Source organism: Erythranthe guttata, chromosome 7 (genome assembly GCF_056151865.1).
Source record: "Erythranthe guttata isolate IM_541 chromosome 7, IM_541, whole genome shotgun sequence".
In the NCBI taxonomy this organism is placed as follows: Eukaryota; Viridiplantae; Streptophyta; class Magnoliopsida; order Lamiales; family Phrymaceae; genus Erythranthe; species Erythranthe guttata.
Genome location: NC_142539.1, coordinates 5,213,517 through 5,225,132, shown reverse-complemented (window position 1 = coordinate 5,225,132; position 11,616 = coordinate 5,213,517). Strand labels below are relative to the sequence as shown.

Here is an 11,616-nt window from a genome sequence, read left to right as displayed (position 1 = left end):
TGTTGTAATCCTGAGTTCAATTTCAATAGCAATCCTAACCAAACCACATTAGCAACTAGATACCTATTTTCTTTAATTAAATTAAACATCTCAAAATTGAACATTAAATCAGGGTAAACATCTCACTCAATATTGTAATTCAAACCCCCAACATATTCAAACTCCGTAAAGGCTTCCACAATGCATTTTAATTACGAAAAAAATGACATGCCATTATAACCTACAAAAAAAAAAATTGCTCAAGATTATAAAATATTAAAATAAGCTTAAAAATTGCTTAAATAGTCATCCAAGCATCGTTTGCAAGATGAGTTATGTTGGAAAAAAATGAACAAGATGTGACTTTAATTTACATTTTTTTTTTAATTTTCACTGAAATATTTCAACTTACTATGGCTCACATATGTAAATTGTTTGATATTTGGTCACTAGGGGTATGAGTTGTGAGTTCTATAAAAGTTTGGTGTCTGGTAGAAGAATATAACGCATCTTAATTTTTAGAGTTAACAATTTTCTCATTTATGCATTCTACATCTGTTTTCTGTTTCGATTGTTACACTTCGCACTGCTGCTTTCTCACATGAAACTTGGTCCGGGCCTTGGAAGATGTGGCTAAATCAATTGCATGTATGATTGCATCATCTGGATCTTATCTTACTGACTTCATCTTTACAGGTATCCACATCATCCTGTAACTTCTTAACTTCCAAATTGTTATAATTTATTTTGGATATATCGAATTTGTTGGATAGTTGATTATATGTAACAACTTTCCATGGAGGTTTCTGCTCTTTGCTGCTTTTTTTTTAAGAACCTTAGTTTTGGAGAGATGCTAATTTCTTCCAGTAACTTTGGATGACCTATAAATAATCATCCGATCGATCAATATGTGATTCAACATTAAAATATGAGTATTGATGTTCTATGAAGGCATGTTATGAATGGACGTTGTATGCGTCATAATAAAGATCTAAATGCCTCGGTATGTGTTGCATAACACACTTTCATGCTTTTATATATCCATTGCTACTTTAATTGGTCCTTCAATTTAATAAAATCAAATTGAACGGTATTAAGGAAATTTAGGGAAGGTAAACACATACAAAGAATAGCCTCATCATGCTAAATACAATAAGAGAATATATATACAATATTAATTTTTCTTCATACATAAGAAAACTATTGATTGTTTCCCGAATCTTTGGGTATGCAAGTTACTTAACAATGAGTTATTTTAACTCCTATAACATAAAAATTAGGAAAATTATGTATACACGAAGAATAATATGGGGAAACATGAATTAAGAAAGAGCCTGATAGGAAACACCATAGCGCATAAATAACTTCTATGCTACTTTCAATTAACGAGGAGTATTGATTGCATGAAACAAATCACTCTCCAAATTATACTGCCGAAATATGAAATCAGGATATACTGGAACTGGATATAGATCAGGTTGTTGCTCACTTGTTGCTCCCATGTTTCCATCAAGGATTTGTTCTTCTTTTTTGTGGGACTGTATATTATACTTTCTCAACCTCTCCAATTCCATTGTCACTTCTTTCATTGTTGGTCTTTCTTCTCCTTTTGACTCAAGACATCTCTTAACAACCTCACCCATTGCACCGATTTGCTCCAAACTCCCTTCCCTCATAATTTTTGGCTCAATTATTTGGAACAACCGATTTTCCTTCACACATGCAACAAAGTAATTAGCCAGATTAATCTCTTCTTCACTCTTTTCAGTAGACACAGGTTTTCTACCTGTTAGAAGCTCAGCCAACACCACCCCAAAGCTATATACATCACTTTTTTCAGTCAGTTGGCTTGTACGGAAATACTCAGGATCAAGATAACCAAAGGTTCCCTGTACAAGAGTGGTTGCTCGTGTTCGATCAATAGGAATGAGTCTTGAAGCTCCAAAATCTGCTATTTTTGCAGTGTAAGACTCATCTAATAATATATTAGGAGATTTAACATCTCTATGGATAATCGGCATTCCAGCTGAAGAATGAAGATAGGCAAGTGCACCAGCAGCCTCTGAGGCAATCCTCAACCGATTTTCCCAGGAAAACCATGTCATTTCCTCACTATTATGAATATAGTGAAATAGGGTACCATTTGAGATATATTCATATACTAATAAAGGTACCTCAGTTTCCAAACAACATCCCATTAGTTTTACCACATTTCTGTGGTTAACCTGAGTCAGAATAACCATCTCATTGATGAATATCTCTATTTGGCTCTCGTCCAATTTTATGGATTTCTTGATTGCAACAACACGTTCGTCACTTAGTATCCCTTTGTAAACTGTTCCATAACCACCTCGACCGAGTATTCGATCCTCAGAATAATTGTTGGTAGCCTTCTCAAGCTCTTGAGCAGAAAATACTTTAGCTGATTCCATACCACCCTTCTCAGAAGACAATTGCTTCTTCAATAACAAACCACCATTTTGGTGGAAAAACTTCTGTCGTAGTTTCATGAGTTTCCTGTTTTTGATGGCAAAGTATATCCATGTAATGCCAATTATCACAGTCACGAAGCCTAACCCAATTCCTGAAAATTCAAATTTTGAAATCCTAATATTTGATCTTTATACACATCCAACGCAATTGAAAACAAAGAATAAAGAGATTGAATTGAAGTTTATCAATCACAAGTACCTAATGACAACTTCATAGCTGAGATGGATCTTTTATGTTTAAAGCAGCCACTGCCATTTTTTGTGCCATCACCCATGAGGCCATGAGGACACGAACAATTATAACTACCAGGAGAATTAGTGCATGAGGCAATTGGTACACATGGACTATTATCACATTCGTTTGTGTCTGAAATTGAGAAATGAACATTATAATAATCTGTTTGTCAAAACATCAAAATAGATAAATAATTTATAGCTAGCCTAATAAATTACGTGTGGTGTAAAAAGACAAAAGAAAACTAACCTGTGCAGCCTGGTTCGAGATATGGATTGCCCTCATATCCCTGAAAGCATATGCAGTTATATCCATTAACACTGGTGGTGGAGTCGACGCAGGTACTGTTCTTGTGACATGCAAAATCATCGAATTTTCGAGCTTCATCACAAGTTTCATTCTGAATCACCCAATCGATAACTATTGGGACATTCTCAATGATTCGTTCTTCAAAAGTGATGTCATCGAGGTCAGAGGAATGAAATGTAAAGGTATCCTGCTCTGCAAGAAAGGCATAACCACAACGGCTAAAGGACCACACATTAATGTGTTTATGAATGCTGCTTAGAGAGGCATAAAGTCTTTTCAGACCCTTTGGTATTGAGGTCTGGCAACAGCCGGTACCATTGCAATAACCATCAAGAATTTGCTCTCTTGAAGTACAAGTGGAAACGCACTCATTGGTCGAATTAGCATCGTCAAGCCCGAATAGTAGGGCAATATCATCACACCCGACAATAGTGAACTTGTTTGCATCAGATATGCTAAAAGGTGGCTCTATCTGGATGTCTTCGAATAGATCATGCCTGGTTACATCGCCTATTTTGTTGTAACAGGTGGCAACCATGTGGTTCTTGATCCTGATTTTTGAATCTGTTATATCAGCAACTTCAACCCCCAATATTCCACTGAAGGGCTTTGGAGGGTTGAAATCATGATCGCAGTTGATATCAAATGAAGGGTGTATTGAACATTTTGAGCCTATGCCGAATGGATAAGGAACAACTAAATTCCCACACTTGCTTTTGCAGCCTGGCTTTGTTATGTTGGCGCCTTTTGTGATAGTTGATGGAGGTCTCCTAGTGTTGGTTTGATTGGAAACTACCACTGCATATTTGACCGATACGAAATGGAATAGAAGAGAGAATAGAAGAATTTTTGTTAACATTGGTTGTGTGCTATAATGCATTCAAAAAAGTGGGGGTTGCTGGTGATTTAATTTTGAGCTAGCTAATATGCAACAACAATATTGATTGTCTTCAATCTTCATACTAGGCATCACGTTACATTAGTCAGAGCATATAAAAATATAATTGGCACGATAGCTGCAAGTTGAAGTGTATTTATAATATAATATCAAAGGAGTTTGTAAGAATAACATAAACTAATTGTTGAAGAAGTTGTATTTAGGACACTGTCAAACTAAACCTCAATAATATGAGTATTAATATTTGCACAATTTTAATTAAATAATTACCCCTCACGTCATGCAAGATTGTCAACCATCTCTAATTTTTTTGTTTTCACCAGTACTCTTAGTTGTCAGCTTACATATCTAAATATTTACAAGAAATTTGTTTGAGTTGGTGAAATAAAAGACTAAAGAAAATTTAGTAAATATTTTTTATGGAATTAGAAAAAAACTAATTTTTTGTAAGAAAAATAATTAGGAAAGAAGAAATTATTTTAAATTTTTAAATTTCGATATAGAATAATTTCCACACATTTTCTTCAAAAATTATCATGGAAACTAGAGAAAATATATGGAGTTTTTAGCAAGCGGTACCCCTGTGATAAGTCTAATTATCGGAAAAGTCCTTGTGTTAAAAATATTAGCATTTACCCCCTACAAAATTTAGTCAAACACATGCAATCCCCTAATCCATGATCGTGCAACACACTCGCCAGTTATGCGACTGAGAGTGTGTTTTCAGCCTGAAAAGACATAAATAGCCTCTAAATCAAAATTTTCAAAAATTATATATTCACCCCAGAATTTTTGTAACTCACATATGAATTTTTCATTTTTTAATTCAGTCCCTCATAGTTTCAGTAAACCCCTCTCTCCGATTGAAACTCAAACACACTATCCTTTTCTCGTCTGCTCCGTTCATGGCCGGAAACCATTATCCGGACTTCGCCATCGTTAACCACTCCTATATATATATATATATATATATATATATATATATATATATATATATATATATATATATATATATATATATATATATATATATATATATGTTTATAATTAAGAAATAAGGAAATATATAATACTTATAAAACTAAAAATAACTATGTTATAAAATTCGGTACAATTAAATTACTTATAGAACTGTTTTAAAAAAAATACAAAATAAAGTTTTATACCATAAATTAATTAATATTAGATCTCTAAGATTTATTTATATTTAATTCGTATTTTATTTCATAAAATTCCAACTAAAAGAACTAAATATTAAACTTTATTAAAAGATATAAAATAAAAATAAACATTCTGAAATATAAACATAAGAAATTGGCTTTTGTGTATATATTTTTGGGTGTGGGGTTTTATGTGTTTATAAGTTTTAGGGGTATTAGTCGTGTCATTACAATCAACGGATTTGTAGGCTAATAAAGTCCATTAGAGGGGGTATATGATATTTTTTTAATATAGGGGCTTTTTCGATAATTAAACATTTCACATGGGATGTATGCAATTAACTCGAAATATTTGCTAGAATGATAGTGAATGATGAGAAATTGACCGAGTAATTGTATTGATCTTTTCGGATTGTTTTGCGGCATTTCTAGATTTTTTTTATTTTATTTTGCCTCAAAAAACATACCACAGCGACTGTTAAACGGGTAAGCCCAAAGCCAAGTGTTTAGAGCATGTATAAAGCGAAACGCTTTTTGAAAGGAAACAACTCATTTGCCAAGACAAATCTAACAGGAAACTTCGAGCCATTTGGCTAAGCTTATTTAAAACATCTTAATTTCATATATGATTGTCTAACTGACTTTCTTGATTTTTTCAGCTATTTTCTTTGTAATTAATATTTATTGACTTAAATAATTACATAATGATTAAGCAAGGATAATTACAGTTTTGGTCCCCCTAAGTTTGCACATTTTTCACTTTTGGTCCCTCATTTACCACCGTCAACAAAATACACCCTAATGTTATCACATTTTAACACATTTAGTCCCTCCATCTGTTTTACCGTCAATAAGTAACGGTCAACTGTTGAATTACGGCTGAATTTGAGATTTTTCATAGATAAAAATTGCACTCACACCCCTGCATTCTTTTAAAATATTCTAAAACCCCCTAAAATTTTAGTCAACTCTAATGTAACCCAAATTTCATCATTAAATCAATTTTGACAAACGACACCGATTTTTACCAGCATTACCGCTGACCGTTGACCGGCGTTGATTTTTTTTTTTTTTTTTTTACTTTTTTTTTCGGCATTGAGTTTTTTTATTTATATTGATTTTGACGACATTCACGGACATTGTATTCTCGGTTAATATAATGTTCACTTTTTTTTCTTGATTTTTTACGAACTTTTTCCTTTGACTTTTTTTCCGATCAACACAATTACTGTATAACACAATAATAATACTATATTAATATATAGTATCGTAATATTAAAATTGAAAACTTCTAACAAAGTTTTTATCTAAAATTCTAGGGCCAAAATACAATTTAAAAAAAAAATTCTAAATCCATAATTTCTTCCCCTCAATTTTTTTTTTCGTGGAACCGCCAGTGCATCCCAAATTTCTTCCCAGTAAAATATGAAGAAGATGAATTAGGCATGTGCGGAGTAATTCGGAATGAGATAACCACTCTATTACAGCCGTTTTGGGGGCTAACACCGGACGTTATTTTTTTTTTTTTTATCTTAAAATTTTTCCTTCATTGAGATGTGTTGACTTTTTTCATTTTTTCTTTATTTGACTTTTTATATGATATTATTTTCTCGCTGATTATCAGCTTTGATTTTTTTTAATTATATTTTTCCATTACTCAACAATTTAAATAAAAATAAAATAAAAAGCAAGAAAAAAAAATTCAACGCTGTTAAGACGACATTCAACATCGGTCAACAGCGTGAAAAAAAAGATCAATCAACAAAAGAGTCAACCGAGTTAAAAAGAAAGTCAACGCCGAATTACCCAATTTTGAAAAATCGGGGTCATTGGTTAAAATTAGTTAGTTGATGAAATAGGGGTTAAATTATGGTTGGATAAAATTTTAGAGGTTTTTAGAATATTTTGAAAGAATACATGGGTCTTACTGCATTTTTCTCAAAGAAAAACCCAATTTCAACCGTTCACCGTTACTACTTAACGGTCAAACAGACGGAGGGACTAAATATGTTAAAATGTGACAACATTAATGTGTATTTTGTTAACGGCGGTAAATGGGGACCAAAAGTGAAAAACATACAACCTTGGGGGGACCAAAACCGTTGTTGATTAAGCACTACCTAAATTCCCCCTATAATCCATCTTAAAATATCTGTTGATGCTATATTATTCAGTTTGGAGCCAAACTATGGTTGCAAATGGGTGTGAGGATTTTGATTTCTGGGGAGGATACAGAGAAATGATTTAGATGTGATCATAGAGAGTGGATTCTAGCCTTAGATTCAAGGAATTGGTTTGAGGATGAATTTCAAATCGCTACACGGATTTAAAGTCCACTGCAATTGTTAAAAAAAGAACTAGATCAAAATAAAGAGTTGAGGATAAAAAGTTCACATGTAATCAACTCTACCAAACAATCTCTAACGGTTTGTTATTATGAATTTTAGAGTTTTAATTTCAAAATTTTCAATTCAAATGAAGCAAGGAAGTTCAGTTGCTCATAAAGATTGGTGGAGATAAATACACGCAATACAAAAAGACTAGTCTAGAAGACGAGTACATAATATACCTGGACTTGTATTGGAAAGTTGTATGGCGTAACTCGTAACTCTAATTGTTTAGATCATCTTTTCATGATTTCTTATTATGCAATGAGTTGGCTGAAATAATTGATGATTGTGAAGCTTCAAAATTACATCCCATAAATTTTATCACATAAAGCAAAAAACTAATAATCAGTAGAGTTCATACAACCAAGAAGTTCAATATACCTAGAGAATGTGACGCATATAGTATTATTGTTTCTTCTTTAGAGAAGAAAAAGGATTGTTTCTTCATTAATCACTACACGTAGAGTTGATTAATGAAGACTTATCTTAACTCTTCTAACACGCAAATTATGAACATGAGAAGAATAGTAGGAAAAACCTTGTGTCGTTCCATTTAGCGAGGGCTACTAATTGCACTGATCAAGCTGTTGTCCAATCCATTTATACTGGATATAGATCAGGGTGCTGCTCACCTATTAATCCCACGTTTCTATCAGGTATTATGTCTTCTTGTTTGTGGGACTGCAAATTATATTTTCTTAACCTCTCCAGTTCCATCGTCACTTCTTTCATAGTTGGCCTTTCTTCACCTTTTAACTCGAGACATCTTTTAACAATCGCAGCCACTGCGCTAATTTGCTCCAAACTCCCTTCCTTTAAAATTCTTGGCTCAATAATTTGGAACATGCGATTTTTTGTCACGAACACTACAAAGTAAGTAGATAGGTTCATCTCTTCTTCACTCTTTTGAATACACAGAGGTTTTCTCCCCGTGAGGAGCTCAGCCAAGACTACCCCGAAGCTATAAACATCACTTTTCTCTCTCAATTGGCTTGTTTGGAAATACTCGGGATCGAGATAACCCAGGGTTCCCTGTACAAGAGTGGTCACTTGTGTCCGATCAATAGGGATGAGTCTTGAAGCTCCAAAATCTGCTATTTTTGCAGTATAATACTCATCCAACAATATGTTGGCAGACTTAACATCTCTATGAATAATAGGCATTGTTGCTGAAGAATGAAGATAGGCAAGTGCACTGGAAGCCTCTGTGGCAATCCTCAGCCGATTTTCCCAAGAAAACCAAGGCATGTTCCCACTGTTTTGGATATGGTAAAATAGGGTATTGTTTGAGACATATTCATATACTAACAAAGGTACTTCAGTTTCCAAACAACATCCCATTAACTTGACCACATTTCTGTGGTTAATCTGAGTCAAAATAACCACCTCATTGATAAAAACATCTATTTGGCTATGATCCATTATTATGGATTTCTTGATTGCAACAATACGTTTATCTCTCAGTATCCCCCTGTAAACTGTTCCATAACCCCCTTGGCCGAGGATGCGATCATTGGAATAGTTGTTGGTGGCCTTCTCAAGCTCTTTTGCAGAAAATATTTTAGTTGATTCTATAGTAGTCTCAGAAAGTTGTTGCTTCAATAAGAAACCACCATTTTGCTCGAAAAAATTTGCTCGTAGTTTCATTAGTTTTCTCTTCTGGATGATGAAGTATAACCAATTAATGCCGATTATCAAAACCAAGAAGCCTAAGCCGAAACCTGAAAATTCACATTTGAGAATCCTAGATGTTAAACCAAAGTTACCACCTTATGGTTCCTAAAAGCTGTAAACATTAATTTGTTTAATACTTGAATTCTATCCTCATGTAACATAGCCAAAAGAAAGGATAAAGACATTGAATTTATCATTTACATGTACCTATTGATAAATTTAGCACTGATATGGGTTTCTTATGTTTATAGCAGCCAGTGCCATGTTTGGTGCCATCACCCGTGAGGCCATCAGGACACAAACAATTATAACTACCAGGAGAATTATTGCATATGGAATTTGCTACACATGGACTATTCTCACATTCATTTGTGTCTGAAAATAAGAAATAAACATCATAATAGTCAGCTTATCTAGATAACTATGGTAAGCCGTAAGTGTAGTATAAAATACAAAAGAAGTACTAACCTGTGCAGCCTGGGTCGAGATATGGATGGCCCTCATATCCACCCAAGCAGCTGCAACGATACCCACCAAGACCTGTCTCAGAATCAATGCAATAAGTGTTCTTCTGACATGCATAATCACTCGAGTTTTGTGAGTGACCGCATGTTTTGTTCCCAATCACCCAATCTAGGAGTATCGGGACATTTTGGATGGTTTTGTTTGTAAAGGTTTTGTCCATGAGGTCAGATGAATGAAATGCGTATGTGTTTTTCTCTGCTAGAAAGGCATAACCACAACGGTCAAAGGACCACACATTAGTGTGATTGTTGAAGGTTCCAAGGTCAGCTTCAAAACGTTGTAGGCCCTTAGGTATTGAGGTTTGGCAACAACCTGTACCAGTACAAGAACCATCAGGAATATCCTCTTTCGTAGAGCAAAGAGAAACACACACAGTTAAGAAATTAAGCCCTTGAGTTCCCGATAGGATGGCATAATCATCACATCCGATGATAGTGAACTTATTTGCATTTGAAAAGCTCAAGTATGGAGATAACTCGATCGAGAATGAGGTTCCCCTGATCGAATTTCCTAGTTGGTCATAACATCTGTAAGCCAACCAGTTGTTGATCCTCATGTGGGAGTTTGTTACATCAATAACTTCAAGATTTCCTATACCAAGAAAGGACCTTGGAGGGCTGAAAGAAGTGTTGCAGTTTATATCGTATTGAGGATCTATAGAACATCCTGAGTCTATTCCAATTCCAAATGGATATGGAATAGTTAAATTCCCACACTTGCTTTCGCACCCAGGCTTAGCTATGTTGCCGCCGTTTGTGATAGTTGTCAAATGCGTCTTTGTGTTGGTTACGTTAGAAACCGCCACAACACATTCGATTAATACGAAATGGAAGAGAAAAGAACACAGAAGAAATTTTGTTAGCATTGTTGCTGATGATTTTGAGCTAATATGCATTCGGAAAAGTCAAAACAATGATCTATCTCTATATGTTATAAGGGTGTGAGATATAGGAAGAGTAGCCTGCTAATTTGTAGGGAGACAAATATTTTTGAACTTTATGAACTTGAGGTAGGAACTATAGGAAGGATTTGTTACATTAATCAGAATTTGTATACAACTGTTTGATGCATCATTGGTTAAGACACTGTCACATTAAACACAATATTTATTTCATGGAAGGTTAAGGATTTGTAGTTGGAGCAGTATTTTAATTAAGGACATCCCCTCACATCTCAAAACGAATGTCAACCATCCTGCCCCTTTTTCCAGCTCTTATTACCATGACTTCACGAAAATAAATCCAGAGTATTTTCGGAAAATATGCCAAATTTGCTAATCACTTGCATATGACAATTCGGTGGTAAACGAGCGGAGCCGCTTGTGAGTTCGATGAATCAGCTCGAAAAAAGTTCAATCTCGAACTCGAGCTTTTGGACGAGTCGAGCTCGAGCTTTTTTGTAGTTGTCTGTAAGCTCACGAGCCGGCTTGCGAGCCTTTTTTTTTATTTTTAAATATTATTTTTTATTTGAATAATGTATAATAATATAAATATTATAGAAATAATATAAAAAGAACATATAAATATTATATATATATATATATATATATATATATATATAATTACAATTTATTATTTGAAAGAATTTATGGTCCCGAATTCGTTTAATACAGAGGTGTTATATAAAGTGTGATGACACTTGTATAAACATGCAGCGGAAATATAAAAGCAATACTCAGATTAAAAATGTTCATAAGTAAAAACTTGTGAACTTGCCCTTCAAATGACGTAAAAATTATATTAAAAACAATATTACAAGAATACAAAGAGAAGAAGTGCAAAAACTTCTTCCTTATGAATGAATCACTAGCTTGATCATTCTTACAATCAAATCTAGAAACAAAAAGATAAATACTAAAAATTCTAGATTTCAAAGAATGTACTCGTGAGGAGTACGTACAGCAGATTCTAGAAACACACTAAAACTCTCATGAATTATTTTCAGCTCTCGGTTT

General features: G+C 33.8%; 2 pseudogenes; both read right to left on the bottom strand.

The window, feature by feature from the left end:
- Positions 1–1,361: 1,361 nt before the first annotated feature.
- Positions 1,362–3,874, bottom strand: LOC148769049 (wall-associated receptor kinase 1 pseudogene; annotated as a pseudogene).
- A 4,189-nt stretch (positions 3,875–8,063) lies between these two features.
- On the bottom strand, positions 8,064–10,604 carry LOC148769048 (putative wall-associated receptor kinase-like 16 pseudogene; annotated as a pseudogene).
- Between the last annotated feature and the right edge of the window lie 1,012 nt (positions 10,605–11,616).